The sequence below is a fragment of the Lissotriton helveticus genome, chromosome 2_1 (assembly GCF_964261635.1).
Source record: "Lissotriton helveticus chromosome 2_1, aLisHel1.1, whole genome shotgun sequence".
NCBI classification, from domain to species: domain Eukaryota; kingdom Metazoa; phylum Chordata; class Amphibia; order Caudata; family Salamandridae; genus Lissotriton; species Lissotriton helveticus.
The window spans coordinates 358,954,251-358,970,581 of NC_136059.1; the positions used below are offsets into that span (position 1 = coordinate 358,954,251).

Consider the following 16,331-nt stretch of genomic DNA (forward strand, 5'->3'; position numbering starts at 1 on the left):
CTGCTGCTAACTGCTTTAAAAAAAATGCGCTAGCCCAGATGTCGAGGACGCGTTAAAGATAGAATGTATCATTTCGCCAAAATGCAACGGTAAATCAGTATTTAAAAGGGCCTGAACCTCGGTCCGGGTGTTAGCTATGTGAAGCACGAAAGTTTCCCGTGCCGAACTCAAGGCCACTTCTTTCTGGGACAATAGAGCCCTCAGTCTAGTCATGCCGTTGAACTCTGCCTTCAAGGTTGGTATGCGTGGCCAAATGGAAACCTCCCTATTTTCATGTGTGGGTGGGTACAGGACATTTCTGCAGCAAACGACACGTTCACTTACTGTTACCACATAAGCTACACCTTTAATTAACCCGCAACAATCTTCATTATTCAAAAGTAAATAACTTCCATTCCCTAACAAGGTAAAAGTCGGGGTAATTGCTGGTACAGGAGTGCCTTTTAAAACACAGGCCAAGTTTGGTCGGTCCTGATTGCAAGAACCGTGTAATTGTATGTGTCTACACATTAACGAATGATCTGGAGTTTCTGTACATTCCTCCCCATTTAGATAAACTTCCTGGCCGTCCCTCAAACATCTATAAGTGAAAGGAAGGGACCATACTTCATGGAGAAAACCACTACCCAAAGGCTCATAGCGACCTATGGCAAAATATTTCATACAGTTAGTAAATTTATACAAAGCAAAAGGTAATGTTAACAGACCGTGGATAAGCCACGTTGCAGCTGAGGCTTCTGCCACAGAAAAAGGCAAGGACTCCAATTTCTCAATATGTAACATAGAAAAAGAAGCATCTCGCATAGAAAGCAAGCGTTGTTTATCAGTCAAATTAAAGGGTGCAAAGAGAGAGGACACGTTCATGTAGCCCCATGGCACCTTGCCAGATTTAAGTGTTTGCAGGGTCCATGCAAATTGCATGATAGAACGTAATTGATTCTGACCATGGTACAAAACAGATACCTCATCATGCACAATATCCACTACAGAAGACACAATGTTATCTAAAGTGTAAATGCGTGAAGAAAGCATACTAATCCTATTGTCTACCACTGCAAGGACTTTCTCAAGATTTGCTTGATCTATAGCCCTAAGTCGTGTTGCAGCCTCAATCTGCGATGTTTTCCATATTTCATTGTACACAGCATATATCCATCTTTTCGACCTACCACTAGCCGGGCCTTTTATGAAATCATTTAAATCTACATCATCATTTAGTTTTGCAAGGTGTAATTTAACCGCAGATAATTTAGAATGTTTCAGCCAAGTTTGACACAACTTACCCACAGAGTAAGTTGTGACAGAATGGCCAGTTTCAAAACGTGAATCTGGTTTAACCTGAGCAAAGCTGTCAGACAAACCCAGAAAACTGCGCTGGCACGAATCAGCACTCTTGTGCCACACTAGCCAACCTTTAGGGTCTATACTGGATATATTAAAAGAAGAATTCAGCAACAGGGTCTGTAATTCCCTAATCGAAAATTGAGTATGATTACTCCAGCCTGAATATTCCTCTAACTCGGGGATAGAAGGAAAATTTAGTTTTTTAGCAGTAGCCAATCCAAAGCATGTCGTTTGTGAAATAGTAGAATTCAAAAACAAAATCTGATTAGGGATGAGACATGCACGGTGCAAAGCCTCAGCGCCTTGTACCTGCCAGTCCTTAGAACCCCAAACTGATTTTAGGTCAATTATTTCCTTCCATACTTCATAACCGCCAATAGCAAGCTGATCTAGAAAGGACTTCGAATACAATAGTTTGGTATCGGTCAGTCTAACCTTGGACATAGGCTTCTGTGTCATTTTAAAATAAAAGGACTCGGGATTAGACTGATTGAAGTCAGTAAAATATGTGTACTTTCTCAAAAAAGTACTTGAACTGCCTTGCATAGGAGCAGGACAATGCTCCCATTGTGTATAATTCACAGTATTCCTTCTGGATGTCGTTTTATGTAAGAAGTGATTGCCAAAATGTTGAAAGCAAAATAAATCACCATAATTAGCAGATTCTAAATATAAATCTTCAGCATCAAAGGCAGCATAGTATTTCAAATCAGAAAATAAAGACTCTACGGCCTGAACATCCCAATCATCAGAACGTATGTTTTGTTTCACCACATCCCCCATATTAACTCTAAGCACGTTAGGGACATTAACAACTTCCGTAGGGCCATGAATTTGAAATCGAACGGCATCCCACACGATCCCATCAAAGACAGGCCAAGCAGTGATGTTAACAAATGTTAAGTCTCTTCTCAGTCTATGGGCAGAATGCGATGAGGAAAGGGGAGCCAAAGTTCCATTGAGATGGCGAATGCATGTTCTTTCCTCGACATAGTGTCCATTTACCAACCAGAAAAAATAAAACACAAAACCAATTGACATAAAAAGATATATCGAAAAAAGCACCAGCCAGATATATGTCCATGGGGGAATCAAAAAATGTTTTTTGAATAAGGTAGCATAAACTGCAAAACGAGAGGGTTTCTTCGAGGCAAGGGAAACAGAGTCAAATGAAAATCTGGATTCCGTGGCTAAACATGCTTGCAGGTCAGGCATGGACAAATCAGTGGGGTAAGTATAGTCTATTTCATCATGGTTTGTTCCGGGCAAAGTATATAACAAAGGACTGGAAATTGCAGGTAAATCGATGGCCACTTCAGTTTCATTATTAGAAGCAGTGGGCATAACTGAATTTCTCACAATGGAAGGACAGGAAACAGCCGGTGTCATACTAAGAAGAATCGGCCACTCTGTGTATCTTGACATTGTCAATTGAAATAAACCTGTTTTCTTTACGACCAGGTAGTGGTGGTAAAATGACTGTTCTTGTGCCCTTCACTCCAAGGACTGGAACCGGAGCTCGATAGGACGGACCAAATTCTTTTTTGTTATCGATCTTCTCACGAACCAGTTCTCCAACTTGGGGTAGCCAGCCGACTACCGGGATCTGCAATGCAACATCCGACGTGGAGGGCAAATGTTCCTTTGCAAGACTGTCTCTGGTCTTTTGTAGATTCTGTAAAACATTGCAATGGTCACCTGCGTCAAAGGAAGTGGCGCGAACCACACAGTCTAGACCGTCAAGGTCAGGGTCGTACATCTTGATGCCAAAGAGCATTTCGTATGGGGTCCGCCCACCCAGAGACCTTCTAGGGAGATTATTAAGAGCACGCTGCACGCCATAGAGGTGGGCTAGCCAGTTTCTGCCAGTGCCTATAACTCGAGCTGTCAAAGATTGCTTTAAATCACGGTTCATTCGCTCCACTACACTGTTACCCTCAGGTCTGTAGGGAGACGAAAACTTGACTTGGACCCCCATCGAATTCATGGCATCCTTATACGCCTTAGAGGCGAAAGCCGGACCCTGATCCGAATGGAAGGTACCACAGGCAAAAATCCCTACAAAGATGCGCAAATCTCTAATGACAGTCCGTGAATCAGCGCTGCGATGGGGCAAGACCCACACAAAGCGTGTGCATGAATCAACTGCAACTAAGATGTACTTATACGCAGTATCAGATGAAAAAGGACCGCAGTGATCTAAATAAACACAACCTAGTGGTTTATTAGATATGTACAACTGAGTCTGTGGAGGACGCGCAGCAGTCGAAGGTTTAATCTGCTGACATATGTCACAAAGAAGGACATAATCACGCGTCTGTTTGTACAGTCCCCGCCACCAGAAACGTTGTTGTAATTGAGTTACAGTGGCTGAGACGCCCGCATGCGCAGACGCCACACCTTCATGGGCCGCAGTAATCAAGTCTGCCCTGCGATCCGCGTTGGGAATCAAACGTTCACCAACATCAGGTATTTTCACAAAAGGAACCTTTTCGGGACTTAAGTGGTATGTGTACTTCGAAGGGAACTCCGAAGGATGTTTACCTCCCTTCTGAGTGGCAGCAACAGCTGCCAAGATTTCACTATCAATCTTAGTTTTGGACCTAGTAACTGCTGCAACCAAGTATGAAGATACTGCTGATTTCGCCGCCTCATCAGCAAGCGAGTTACCAACAGCGTGAACCCCAATACACTGGTGGCCAAGAGTATGAATCACATAAACGAGCGGCAACTTAACCTTAAGTTCCGCCACTCGAACCCAGATCATCTTGTGTTTTATTGTGCTACCTTTGGAATCACGAAATTCATTCTGAATCCAAAAGAACAAGTTTTCATTGTAAGACTGGACACAGTAATAAGAATCACTCACAATAAGAGTAGTAACACTAGGATCAGCGTACTCCAACGCTAGTAAGAGAGCACGAAGCTCTGCCAATTGTGCGGTGCAATCGCCCAGTGGCAACGTGTGCACTTCCCTGGAAACGAACTAATCGTTCAACATTGCACCGACCACAATGGCGCATGCGGAAACGTAGGCGTGTTTAGAGCCATGCGCAACCTGCGCCGAACCATCAGTGTATATGATGCAATGGAAGCCCTCCAAAGGTCGCATAGCCAGAGGAGCAGGGTGAACGAATTCATACTGCAAGAACTCTTGCGACCGTAATGAGGCGTCAAAAATAAACGTGACATCCGTGGACGTCAAGGACGCAGCCCATTGAATCCACCGAGGGTGCAAAGCTTTTGAATTTGGTACACTGGCTTTCGTGACTGTCTCCAAATGAGGACAGGGTGTTACAACCAACATGCATTTCCCTTGTGACAGAGCCCGTTCTTTAAGAATAGCCATCTGTACAGCTGTTAAAACCTTTTCCACAGTGGGAAACCGCATCTCAGCCGAAGTGTACAAGTGTGACTTGTAAGCAATAGGTACTGTGTCTCCTTCATTAAAAGTGAGGTACGTGAAACCCACTGTCCCTGGTATTATTCTTATCACCAGGTTGGTATGGTTGTCACGAGTCAGTAAGAACTTAGAAGCGAGCAAATCAGCCTGCAAGGATTGCAGAACGGCTGAATGCTCAGGCAGCCAGCATGATTTCGAAAAATGTGGTTGTATCAAAGCATACAGAGGCCTGATACGCTGGGCATATTCCGGAATGTATGTCCTCCCGAAATTTAAAAAACCCAGCAAAGACTGTAATTTTTTCAGTGTAGTAGGGGCGCGCAACTGTGCGCACTTCTCCAAGAAGTGAGGAGCCAAACCTCTTCCTTCATTGTTGAGCTCATAGCCCAAAAACAACACTGTGTGCTCAGCAATGTGCGATTTTGCAAAGTTAAATTTGTAACCCATGTCTGCAAAGTTACAAATAACAGAATTTACACGACACAGATGCTCCCAAATATCGTCGTCTGTGAGATATATGTCATCCACATACGAACAAGCATCTGGGTCGAGTGCCTCCAGAATAGAGACAATGCGAGCGGTAAATATACCAGGACTATTCTTATAGCCCATTGGGAGACGCCGGAATTGTTTTTAGACCCCAGCGCATGTAAAACTGGTCCATTGGGAGCTAAAGCAGTCCAATCTGTGGGCATAGAAACCGTTGGATATGTCAAGCGTTGTCTTAAAACGCTTACGCACGAGACTATCCACAAGGGCAGAGCCGTGAGTATTCTGTACTGCGCAGTTACGGCAATGCGAGTTCAAATGCCGGTAATCCAATACCAAACGATATGATCCGTCAGGCTTGGTCACAGTAAAAAGAGGATTATTCATCGGTGACACACAAGTTTCAATAACTCCCTGATATTCTAATTGTTCAAGGATTTCTGCGACGGAAGCTTTGGCTTCACGCCGAATGGGATATTGAGGTTGAGGCTGCGGCTGAGACCGCAACGGAATTTCGTGGCAAGGCGACAATTTATCCCAACCACATTGGTTACGGTACAGAGCCGGTGCGAGAGCCCGAGCCCACTCTTCTGCAAAATGCTGCGCATGCTCCTTCGAGACAGTGTTCGCGAAACTGGGGAGGATTACCTCCTCCCCTCGCGGCGCCGCGAGCACAAAAGGTGGGGGCCAGTCAGCCTCTGAAAGCAAAATATCATATGTAGAAGACAGAGTTCCCCAAAATACCCCTTTTACGGTACGCTGTATGTCACCTTCATTTAACAGGACATATTCATAAAGTCTTTCGGGGGAGCAAGTCTCGTATCTGCTGTTTCTATTACAACGTAGACATTAGTCGCTGTCACCCTCAGTAGTGGACGCAGCGTCTCTCTGACTATGGTTATCTCCGCCGCGCTGTCCAGCAAGGTCAGAGCCCACGTCAGATTCCGAAGCCGCGTTCTCACTATCTGTGGCATATCGATGCGCTGTTAAGGCTGCGACCTTCTTTTTCGCAAACTGCGGTCTCTTTGGCGTAGAATCCTCCTGCTTCCAAGCGCCTTCTGTCTGGCGGGGCTGGCCACGTCCTTGTTGGCCACCACGTCCCCGCCCGCCTCCTCCACCACCGGTCTTCGGGGCCGATGAGTCCTGAAAGGAACGAGGAGAGCGTTGATCAGAAACCTGAAATCGATCAGGTGATTTAATCATAGCGCGATCGCGCAAATCATAAACTTTCTCAGCCGGCGCAGGGACCTGTGACACAGGATATGATTCCTGAGTCTGCTGTTGTTGCCTCCCCTGTTTCTGTTTCTGAGGCCAATTCTGTTTTTTGGACTTTGGTTGTACATCTGCCGCAGCAGATTGCACTTGTGGTTGTTTCTTCTCCTTAACCGCGAAGTACTTCAAACCCTTACTTGTGCGACCGATAGTTTTATAAGCGGCCACCACAATTTTTGCCAACTGGCGGGGCTTTTCGGCATCGGGTAACGCCGCCAATGCATTAAAAACCTGGAAGTTCACAGCATCTCCCTTGATGTTGGAGAGTATGAGATCACTTACAATCTCAAAAGAACCACACAGGCGCATACCCAATTCAACCGCTGCCTCTGGACCGTGATCATCCTGAACACGTTGTATGATCGTAGGCAGTACAGCCATAGATGGGGTGCCGAAACACCTCGCATAAACAGCCGCAAAAGTTTTACCCCAACTTTCACAGTCAACGAGTTCGGGAGTGATATCCTTAGGTAAAGTAATCGTCAGCATTCTATGTTTATCAGCAGGAGTAGAATTTGGAAACACGGCTTCCAGTTGGTCAAATTTCTCGGCCAGCCAAAAAGGAAAATCTCAGGGCGTTGACCAAAAACCGAATTTACCATAACCGGATTGAGCCGTAAACCACCACGTTCCGTTTGAACGGCCGGACCCCCCGGGGGACCACCCGGGAGATGACGACCTATGTATTGCACTAATGCACGAATCACAGCAATCGAGACAACATGTAGTCTGCGAATATCCGCAAGGGGACAAGCGCCGTGATTCGGGTGCGGGGTGAAGCCACCCAAAGCAGGCCAATTTGTACCTGGAATGGACAGTGGACCTAACCTCGCAGCGGACAAAGAGTGGGGGAGGGCGCCATCAAACCAAACGCGATGCTGCCAATGATCAATAGGTATTTCCAGTGCCCTGTACGGCGTATATTCAGCCGGTACAGGGGTGGGTGTGTAGTGGAGGAACACTTGAGAATTCGCGTCCACCTCCGGAAATGTGACCCACGAGTAAAATAGCTTGAAAGGGTACGCCGGATCTGCACACACCACCAAAATCACAGCCAAGCCTTCCAAAGGGACTTGGTAAGTTTGTAAATGGTTGCGCACCCCAATGCGACTATGCTGCGCAATGGCCACAGCCATGATTCACCGGAAACACAGAAAAACAAAGTGAACTTTGTAGCACAACTGGGTAGTAATTCAAGGAAACCGTTTAGAAAGAATCAAGCTTGAATAAAGACCTATTTCAAAAAACAGGTAGGTTTCACCGACACCACCGTTTTCCGGAAACGACAGTGAAGGTGTTAAGGTTTGAATGATATACTACTCGAGTGCCATGATATACGACCACCAACGTACGGTCGCCATGTAGCAGGGTTTCTGTTCTCCCACAGAACTGTGCACAGAGGATTGGAACCTCAGCGAATTAGGGTGACCCAAAACTCACCTTAGTACCCAACAAACCCCTTACCGAGCTAGCTACAGTGTCTCATTGGTCATAACCAACTCCCAATGTTTAGACAAACCAGAACATGAACTCACCAACCTCAGGTTACGTGGAACACATGAGCACTCTTTCGTTATACAATCATTACAAACCAGAACATGGAGTAAAGAAGACCTCGTGAGCATTTGAAATGTTTATTTACTAATGTCGTCTTCTCAGGCGCAGTATCTTAGATAATACAAGTAAACATATTATCAGCAACAAAGCTACAAGCATAGTTACTAGTCCATAGAAAGCGAATGGTCACACCATGTTACCATGCTGTAAATCAATAAGGGTTAACAACACTTATTTCTCACCCTCCCTAACTCGCATATTATATTAATAGCTAAGAAGGTCTCTTTGGGTTGTATTAGGGCGGGCCCATACCTCAGTGTCCTAGAATGAAGGGATCACATCAGCATACACCAGCTCTCTCTGCATGCGAACAGCATCAAGTGTGTTATATGTGTCTCAAGCAAAGCAATATAAAAACCCACCTCAAGCCCAAAGTTGGCAGAAGCTGCACTTATGTTATGTCTATGAAGGGGTGAAGATCAGACCTCATAACAATTCTGTATCGTATTGTTCCTGACGCTTCAGCACTCTCTGTACAGACATAGTTTATTTAAGCAAAGCTGATATCAGAGTAATAACATATTATTCTCATGTAAACCACAACGAACTACTAGGTTGAAAGCTAAGTCAACAATTAAGTGTCGTGTGCAGAAGCACCAAAAGGTAAAATGGCGTTTAAACATTTTAATGAGCCTATGCTAACTTAACACATTATAAAGATATACAGTAGCTATATGACACTAAGAATGCCATGGAAGACCCTAGTTTGCGTGTTGAGTGCGCTCAAGGAGGAATTGGTAATGTGCGTTGTGCCTTCTGGCAGCATATTTGAATGCATTTGACTATACACATGGCAATTCTAGCTATGGAGATGGGGTTTCCTTTATGAGGTGGAGAGAAAGCTACAAACAGTTGGTTTGTATTTCTAAAAGGTTTAGTTCTGCCAATGTAATAAAGTATAGCTCTTTTAACATCAAGTGGGGAGCTCTCTCTGCTACGGAATCTGGGTTTGGGAAACAAATGGGTAACTCTACAGATGAAAATCAGAGATTACTTTGGGAAGGAAATTTAGATTTGTTCTAAGAACCACCTTGTTGCGATGTATTTGTAAGAATGGTTCTTGCATTGTTAAAGCCTGGATCTCACTTACTCGCCTGAGAGAGGTGATTGCGACAAGGAAAGCTACTTTCCATGTCAGGAACTGCAGTTCGCATTTGTGTAGAGGTTCAAATAGAGGACCCATGAGCCAAGTAAGGACAATGTTTAAATTCGACACCGAAGAGGGTGTTGTTGTGGGAGAAATTATTCTTTTAAGACCTTCCATGAACGCTTTGATAGCGGGTACACTCTAAACAATGACAAATGGTGTCTGTTATGCAGGTAAGCGGCAAGGGCAGCAAGATGTAATTGTATGGATGTGTATGCTAGATTTCATCTTTGTAGATGAAGCAAATAGCAAATAATGTTCTGAATTGAAGCATCTAGCGGGTCAATTTTGCTGTTATTGCAGTAAATGACAAATCTTTTCCATTTGGCTGCATAGCAAGCTCTAGTAGTAGGACGTCTGGCTTCTTTAATAATGTTCATACAGTCTGGTGGGACGTTGAGGTAACCGAACTCTAGGACTTCAGGAGCCAGACTGCTAGATTCAGTTGATTTGGATCTGGATGCTGTATCTCTCCATGGTTCTGCGTAAGAAGCTTTGGGGAGAGCTGTAGTTTTTAGTGTGGAACTATTGAAAGTTCCAGGAGTGTTGTGAACCATGGTTGCCGGGCCCATGTTGGAGCAATTAAGATCATCTTGAGAGACTGTTGTTTGAGCTTGCGTACTACTAGCGGAATGAGTGGGAGTGGCGAAAAAGCATACGCACATTTGCCTGAACAGTTCATCCATATCGCATTGCCCTTGGACAATGGGTGTGGAAACCTGGCGGTGAACGTTGGGCATATTGCCTTTGAGTGTGTGATGAACAGATCTATGTCTGGGTGGCCCCACATTTTGAAAAAAGGTTGAAGAACTTGAGGATGAAGTTCCCATTCGTGTATCTGCTGTGTCTGACGACCTAGTAGATCTGCATTGGGATTGTGTACTCCTGGAAGATGTTCTGCCAGAAGATATATGTTTTGCGGAATGACCCATCTCCATATGCTTTACGCTAGTTGAGAAAGTTGCAAAGAATGTGTTCCTCCTTGTTTTAGTATATAATACATTGCTGTCATACTGTCCATGCGGACAAGTACAGTCTTGTTGATGAAATGTAACTGGAATGATTTTAATGCTAGAAAAATTGCCAGTAATTCTAGGTGATTGAGGTGGAGCACTTTTTATTGAGTGGTCCACCTGCCCTGAATTGTGTGGTTCAGGAGAGTGATGCGTCCACTGTTAGCTCTATTTGTGGAAGTGAGTCTAGGAATGGCCGCCCTTTGGAAAGGTTTTGTGTGTTCCACCACTGCAGAGAGCGATGTGTGCGGCTGTCCACCAACACCAGATCTGAAAGCTGACCTTGAGCCTGGTTCCACTGATGTGCTAAGCATTCCTGTAAAGGGCGCATCTGAAGTCTTGAATGAGGTACAACGAAAATGCAAGAGGCCATCATTCCTATGAGCTGCATAAACACTCGACCTGGGAGGGAGTGTTGGGGTTGGAATTTTGTGATGAGGGTCTGCATACTGGCCATCTGGCTGGATTGGGTATGCAAGAGCTTTGGAAGTGTCTATTGTGGCCCCTAGATACTGATGTAGGTTCGGAGGGCTGTAGATGTGACTTGGTGAGGTTTATTGTGAACCCCAGGTCCTGGAGCAGCAGAATGGTGAACACACTGGTTGTGTGACTTGGCTTTTATGAGCCAGTCGTCCAGGTATGGAAACACATGAATCTGTTGTCTCCGCAAGTGTGTGGCTTCTAAGGCAAGACACTTTGTGAAGACCCTGGGTGCTGTGGTTACTCCGAATGGGAGAACCTTGAATTGATACTGTTGGCCATCCACTGTAAACCTTAGATATTTCCTGTGAGCAGGGTGTATAGGAATATGGAAGTAGGCGTCCTTGAGATCTAAAGTGACAAGGGAGTCGCCTTGTTAAAGTAGTGGAAGGATTTGTTTAAGAGTGATCATGTGAAAGTGATCTAACTGTATGTAGAAATTGAGAGGTCTTAGGTCCAGTATTGGTCTGAGAGTACCGTCTTTTTGGGGGATTGAAAAGTACAGGGAGTAAACCCCTGGCCCTTGATGCTGTAGGGGAACTGTTTCTATTGCATGCTTTTGAAGCAGTGAGAGAACTTCCTGTTTGAGGAGCATTAGATGTTCTGTGGACATGGGACCCTGTTTGGGCGGTATGTTGGGGGGAGTTGTGGTAAGTTCCAGGCAGTAATCATAGTGGATAATTTGTCTTACCCACTGTAGTGATGGAGTTCCGGACAGGTATGAACTGTGAGAGTCTTCCTCCGACCGGAGCATTCCACTCTGGTCGGAGGAGACTTGAGGGAGCGGACGGAAGTCATTGTTTGGTAGTGGGGGAGGTACGATTGTTGTTACCTTGGCCTCTCCCTTTTTTATAATTTCCCCTGTACCCACCTCTGAAATATCCCTTGTTGGGGGATGTTTGGGAGGAGCTTTTGTAGGAGGAGGAAGCAGTGTCTGCCCTGATGTTTTGGATGTGCCCCTATAAAAGGAGCGACGAAAGGAGCCTAGTGTTGATGGAGACTGCAATGCTCCCATAAATGTTGTAGTGTCCGTGTCTCTTTCATTTTTTCTAAAGCTGTGTCTACAGCTGGGCCAAACAGGTGTTCTTGGTCGAACGGCTGATTCAAGATGGTAGTTTGCACTTCTTGTTTAAAACCAGAAATGTGCAACCATGCATGTCTGCGTAGTACAACACTGGTATTGACACATCTAGATGCGGTATCTGCTGCATCCAGGGCACATTTAATGGAAGCATTTGTAATTAACTTGCACTCCTGGACCAGATCATGGGCGTTAGGCTTGTATTGGTCAGGCAAATGCTAAATTAGGTCCTTAGGCTGATCATAGTGAGCCCCATCATACCTGGCAAGCAGTGCTTGTGCATAAGCTATCCTCCAGTGATTAGCTGCTTGGGAAGCAACTCATTTGCCTGAAGCGTCTAGTACTTTAGACTCTTTGTCTGGTGGTGGAGCATCACCGGAGGTTTGAGAATTGGCACATTTCCTTGCATTGGACACTACCAAAGAATCTAGAGGGAGTTCTCCTTTAATGTACGTGGGATCATTTGGGGCGGGTTTATATTTTTAATCAATGCGAGGATTGAGAATTCTGGTCCTGACAGGGTTCTTGAAGATGTCTGGTGCCTGTTTATGACACCTTTGAGCATGGGCAATGTTTGAATAGTCTTTTGTGACTGGGCAAAAGTATCTACCAGGACGTTTTCCTCAATGGGGTCTGAATGCATTGATATTGGGCAACCCTATCAATAAGCTGACTAAACCCTATGTTGTCATCTGGGGGAGATGGCCGTTTTGGGTATGCCTCTGGATCAGGAAGGTTTGGAGGATCTGCAGGATCATTGTAATCTGCCCATGTGTCTTGTGTTATAGCAGTGTCATCATCAGGGTCATCTAAAGGGTCATTATTTCCACCCCGTACCCTAGGTCATCATCATCCTGTGGGGGTAGTGAGTGTAGGGAGAGTGTAGGAGAGTGTATGGGAGACTTTTCAGTAGACAAAGGCTTAGTAGGAAGAACAGGAGAAGAGGGCTGTAGGGGTGAAGTTACAAAGTCTCTTTTCTTCGTAAGCACATCAGGAGAGTGTGAGGTGTCCAATTTCCTCTTGTTTGTAGGGAGACTGACAATATGGCCTGTTTTAGGGTCCAAATGCAATGTCTTTTGTTTCGGATCGGCAGGATCTGGTTGAAACAGTTCTTCATGGTTGGCGTGTCCTTTCGGTGCCGATTTTTCCGGTTACAAACATGGTTTTGATTTCTGCTCTGGAGCCTTAGAGTTGTTTTTTTTGCTCCTTCGGCTTTGATGTCGAGTCAGTAATCTCTTTCGGATCCGAAGGCTTTCAGGGTTTGTTCAGATCCGAGGCCTTCTGGTCTTTCAGTGCTGAAGAGCTCGATGCAGAGGCCTTTTTAGAGGTAATGGGAGTAGGATGTAGTCCCGATTTTGGTACCGACTGCGTTTTTTGGGCACAGATATGCAGCTTGCTGGGTCGTGAACCACCGGAAGGCTTTTCCTTTGTCTTCAGAGCTGGGCCTAGAGGCGTGGCTTCTGAAGTTTTTCTTTCGGTCGCGACTAAGGCCTTCAGGCAAAGTTTTGAGCCTTCTTTTTCTTGGGTGGGGTAGGGGCAGTAGCAGTTGTACTCACTCATTGACCTGGAGTGATGTGGTCATCGTAGTCGTAGTCATCAGCTTTGGGTACGATGTCGAGCTCCTCCGCCTCTGGAACGTCGGGACTTCATCGAAAATGTCTTCTCGCACCGGTGCAGCCTGTTGCGCCATAACGTGTCGCCGAGCCTGGCGATCACGGATAGTCTTTTTGGATCAAAAGGAGGCGCAGGCTTGGCAATCTTTTTCCTCGTGTTCTGACGAGAGACAAAGGTTGCAGACCTTGAGGTGATCGCTGTGTGGAAAGTTAGCTCCACACTGGGGGCATTTTTTAAATGGAGTCCTTTCCATTAGCCGTAGGCCCGAATTAGGTCGATAGGCCCAGTGGCCCGCGTCAACAACCAGAACTGAGTATTTCTGAGTTAGCATGTTGCAGGGCATGCAAACTAAAACAATACCGTTGAGTTGTGAGGGTTTGCGCGTCGAAAAAGGTTTGGAAACACAGTACCGAACTTGAGCGCCGAAGTTACATCCGAACCCAATGGGTGAAAAAACAAATTTGAGGATGCCGTCGATGCCCATGCGTACTATCGTCCAAGGGAGGAGTCACCTATCTTGTGACTACAAAGCCTTTTTCCAAGACAACAACAAACTGCAATCATCCAAGCCCAACACCAGATGGCGATCTATGCAAAAGTATGAATTCAGCAGCTCATATAGCTCACGAAGATAATTCTGCTAGGGCACATGATAGTGAGTGTAAGGTGGGCAGATTGCTGGCTTGGCTGGTATATGCCCTGAGATACCTGGGGCCCTGATTAGACGCCTGAACCGGCCATATGAGAGGCAGGTGTTCTCCTAAGTGGATATTAATGATGCGTTTCAGGAGTACTATATTGGACTCAATAGAAGATACTATGAGGAGTCTATAGAGAGATTATAGAAGCCTTCCTGCCATGGAGGAATAAAGGGTTGGAGGGGGGCATTACACCCAGGAAAGTAAGGGTGCCATTAGAGACACGGCGCAGGTAAGATGTGACTTGATGCCCTACTGGTGGAATTTTATTCCACGTTTCCGGGAATGTTGGGCCCACGATTGGCTGATGTGTTTAACAAGGCGCTGGAAAAACTGAAACTTCCGACTACCACCAAGGATGCGTTGGTTATCCCCCCCCTAGAGATGACTAGACAGAGGGCACGCCCAACAACGTACCAGCAGTTGTCCATTCTTAACAAGGATTTTAAGCAACATAGCGGCCATGCTCCTACTTCTGCACATGCAAGCGTTGGTCAACCTCAACCAATGTGGTTTTATTCCACAACGTAATACCTCCCTTAACCTAAGTGGTGCTATTTACTCTCCGGTGTGATGGAGAAGACTGGGTGGGTTTGATAGCTGTTGACCTGCAAAAGTCATTTGATACCGTCAGTTGGGCCTATCAGGAAGCAGTCATGGACCGGGCCTCATGGGTGTCATGGGTTCGTCTGCTGTAAGGTAAACCCACTGTCTGAGTCCGAATAGGCTGGACTGTGCTCGACTCCTATGAAGTGTGTCGGGGTAACGGACAGGGTGTCCACTGTCCCTGCTTTTGTTCGCTCTTGCTACTGAACCATTGGCAGGGCTGTGCAGATTGAGGGGTCAAGGAAGGGGTATTCAGGTGGCCGGTAATGAGCATTTAATATCACTGTGTGCTGATGATCTGTTGCTTTATGTGTCTGACATGGACACAGATGTTCCATTTATCTTGCAGCAATTACAGAAACTTGGGGAGATATTTCGGCTTAACGTGAACCTGACAAAGACGTACTTTCCCAGTGCTGCCCGGCTCTGACCGACCGCAGACTCTGATGCTGGAAATCAGCTGGGCCCCCCTCAACATTCCAGTATCTGAGGATTCAGATTTTTCATACTCTAGAAGATCTACGAGAGGGCAAGCTGGGGGTGGAGTTACGCTCTCTGCAACAGTGTAGCCTTTTGGCGATCACAACAACTCCCTATTTTACCACAGACAGCGTTAGCTAAGATGATTATGCTTCCTCAGTTGCTTTATTATTTTACTAATCTCCCCCACCTGAGTACCTTTCACTTTGTTTCGACAATTAGACTAGTTGAGGGAGCTCATATGAGATGGGGGGTGACACGGGGTGTCCCTAGACATGCTTCGACGGCCCATCTTGGAGGAATGCCTGGGCGTGCCAGATGAACAACTTATTTACTTTCGGTAACAATATATCTGTAAGAGACATATAATAGTTATAGATTCCTTACCTTAGAATTTCCCCCAGGTGTCAGACTGGATCCAGAGAATTTTTTTCTCAGCAGTACATTTGCGCGTCGGTAGGTGGCGCCAATCGACTCCACATTCATCGTCGGCGTCATTATTGCCGGGATGACATCGCGGTATATACTTAGATGCGTGCGGACGTCAGTTCTTTTACACAACATTCCACGCCAGAAGCGCAGAGCTATACAAGACACTGACCACTGGTGCACAAAAGTAGGGCCCTCAAAGGGAGTCCCTTATTCTAGAAGTCAGTTCGCAGAACAGGGAGGATGGGTGGGGCTGTAAGGAATCTATAACTAATATATGTCTCTTACTGATATATTGTTACCAAAGGTAAGTGACTTGTTCATCTGAAAGAGACTATTAGTCATAGATTCCTTACCTTAGAATAGATACCTCAGCAATACCAACCGCGGAGGTGGGTCTGCGAACTAAGTTCACATCAGAAAGTCGTGGAGAACTGAACAGCCAAAGAAGCTGTCTCTCCGAACTTGGCTGTCCAGGCAGTAATGTTTAGTGAACATGTGCAGTGATGCCCAAGTGGTTGCCTGCCAAATGTCACTGAGGGAGACTCCACATCCCAAAGCAGTAATGGCTGCCTTCGCCTCCTACCAGAGGCTCCTTTTTCACAAGGAATAACAGATCTTAATTCAAAGGAAGACCCATCTAGAGATGGTCCGTTTT

General features: G+C 45.7%; 1 protein-coding gene across 4 annotated transcripts in view; it reads right to left on the minus strand.

The window, feature by feature from the left end:
* Positions 1 to 16,331, minus strand: part of CPLANE1 (ciliogenesis and planar polarity effector complex subunit 1) — a 2,766,109-nt gene that overhangs the window by 1,987,195 nt on the left and 762,583 nt on the right. The window lies entirely within an intron of this gene.